General features: G+C 37.5%; 1 long non-coding RNA gene across 1 annotated transcript; it reads right to left on the reverse strand.

Annotated features, from left to right (window-relative positions):
- Positions 1 to 1,287: 1,287 nt before the first annotated feature.
- LOC134244837 (uncharacterized) lies at positions 1,288 to 2,570 on the reverse strand. The gene is made up of 3 exons (XR_009987293.1): positions 2,421 to 2,570; positions 2,099 to 2,236; positions 1,288 to 1,360 (listed from the first exon to the last, which is right to left on the reverse strand). It is a non-coding gene; the product is annotated as an uncharacterized LOC134244837 (long non-coding RNA).
- Positions 2,571 to 2,808: the final 238 nt, after the last annotated feature.

Here is a 2,808-nt window from a genome sequence, read left to right on the forward strand (position 1 = left end):
TATTTTTAAACTGATTGCAACTAATGAAGATTGTTCATCATTATTGTAAATACATTTGGATTTTTTGATTTATTATATAATTTGTTTATTTTATTTACCTAGTTATATTGTATATTAAATGATTTTAAAGCCATTTTTAAGATGGTAATGTAGCAAAACACTTATGTTTCTGTAGTATGACACGTTTCACAAACATAATTGCAACAAACATGATATATCCGATATCAAAAGTCATAATATTGGAAGTTTAACTGTTGTGGATACGATTTCAAGAATGCTGTTAGAGAGAGTACCTTTTAGACCTCATGCTCACACCAAATTAAAGAATTCAAGTAAGGGTTTTTGAGACAAATCGAAAAAGAGAATGTTAGCAAAGTTGACAATCTAGACAGAAACATTTAATCTTTTGCCTATCGCTAGGAAGGAAGACCCACTCGTTGCTTTGCAACGAGCTTTGCTCTAGTTTTCATTCTAATTATGTTTCATTAGACAGGCATCGTGACAGGAAAAATGGCAATCTTAAGACGTCAAATAGTGTGTTACTCCTACAAAACCGAGATGCCCATGTCTCGATAGGCATTGGCAAGAGAAAGAATCTTAATGCTAATAATGATCAATTCACATAAAGCTGGTCGTATCTTTGCATGGTCAAGTATTCTCCATTGGGCGTAAACAAAAAAGTGTCAATTAATCTTTAAAATATTTAATAAAAGTTGTTTCAAATGGAAAGATGTCGCTCGCGTGGCAGCGTGGTAGAGTCGCGGAGTAAGGAGTTGTGGGTTTGAATTCCACCTACGTAGGACGTGGAGACCGGTCCTTCGGATAAAACCGTATAAACCGAGGTCCTGTGTCGCAGTAGGTGATCCCATACTGCTCACTGGACCTGAGTGCCGAGCATAAGTAAAAATTTACAGCACTCCAACGACTATAGCAAGTGCTGGCGTCTCAAAAGAGTGAAAAATAATTCTAGAGGGACGTTAAACAATAACAACAACAACAAAAACGACAACAACAAAACATGAAAAAGAGTTACATAAATCAATTAAGTGTCCGAGAGAGTGAATACAATATGAGTTTATTTATTCAACCTTTGTGCTCACATAAATCACACGTTTTTCTACAGAGATAATTCAAATTAATATCCAGACACACCAACAATTTGACTTCCGGATCAGCGCAGTGGGCTACGTCGTAGTCCTCGCACAACCAGGGTGGTGACGTGTAGTTGTTGGTGTTGTCGTGGTAGTTGTTGGTGTTGTCGTGGTAGTTGTTGGTGTTGTAGTGGTGGTTGTTGGTGTTGTCGTTGTTGTCGCAGTTGTAGAACGTACTGGTGTGGCCGTGTTTTGATGTAGATGGATATCTGTTGTTTCAAAGTTGTGTTAAAAAGATTTTAACCACGATACTTGAGCAGGATAATTTAATAATAAATACTTATGCTTAATTTGTATTTCAATTATATATCCATCTGTTTAATATAAATAAAACAAAGACAGTTTGAAAACATTTTTGGGAATAATTTAAATTTAATCAAGACGTGCGGATGGATGAAACTCTTGTGAGAACCTATTGATTGTTATTCTTTCAAACTTGTGATTTTGATTTGTAGAATATTTGACAATTATCAAAACTTTATTCTTATTAGGGAAGCTTCTGAATTAGTTTCTGTCAAATTGTTTTACAATCCTTACTTTATATGCTATATTTAATTAAAGGCAATGACCGCAACGGAAACTCATTTGGTAGAGCGCTTGCTCCATATGATAGGAAGGTCTTGGGTTTGAACACCTGCCACAACTGACCTGAAGTCGATAAAATAGGTAGCACCTGTTCCGCCACCAAGCGCTCGGCATTTCAAAAAAAAAGTTTGCGGGTTCTTTGGATAAAGCCTTGTAAACCAAGGCCCCGTGTCACGGTAGGTGTTGGCACGATAAATATCCCTCACTTCTCAACGCTTACGGAACAGAGTACCGATCGAATATAAGGTTTAAAATTCGAGACCCTTCACCGGTATATGTTGATGCCTCAGTTTGAGTGAAACTTTCTCGAAAGGGACGTAAAACAATACGTAGTCAATCAATGTCATGTAGCATTAACTTACCGCATTTATTACAGGTTTTTTGGCAGTATTTGACTGCGCGCGCAGGATCTGAGCAGAAGACTAGGTCTGCTCCTGGAGCACTGCATAGGTCCGGGGTGTTGTCCACACACGGGACCGAGGTGGTGGTGGTCGTCGTAGCTAACAAAACGATCCATATCAATTAAAATGCAAGCATACACGTTTTTAATCTTATGTTGATTTTTTTGCTTTCAATGGCATGTAAGAGATTGTTAGACAATTACATTTTCATTTGTTTCTCTCTTTTGCACGGAAACTTCCTAATCTTTTTAATGAAAGTAAAAAAAAACTCATGTTCACTTACGACATCTTCCGCATGTTTTTCTGCACCAGTTTACAGACAGGTCGGGGTCGGAACATATAGAAGACTGAACAGATGTGGTGCTGCAGAAAGCAGCATTTAGATCCATGCATACTTCCGGTGTTTGTGTCGTTGTTGTCGTCAATTCCGCCTGTCCACCTGTCAAAACATGCTAAACATCTAAGTACTAAAAATCAGAATTTGAAGATAACAAACAGTATAAATCTATTAAATGATACAAACCTAAAGCTACTGTGAGCACGGAGCTCCTAAAGATACCCCTCGCCTCCCATATAATTATAATAGGAGTCCATGTTTTGCTCTGGGAGACACCCGAAATAAAGTAAAATTGGAGGTAAGAATGGCATTACGTAGTAAAGAATCTGTGAAA

This window comes from Saccostrea cucullata, unplaced genomic scaffold, assembly GCF_032062105.1.
Source record: "Saccostrea cucullata isolate Sc308-1 unplaced genomic scaffold, CSIRO_AGI_Scuc_v1 ctg21072, whole genome shotgun sequence".
In the NCBI taxonomy this organism is placed as follows: domain Eukaryota; kingdom Metazoa; phylum Mollusca; class Bivalvia; order Ostreida; family Ostreidae; genus Saccostrea; species Saccostrea cuccullata.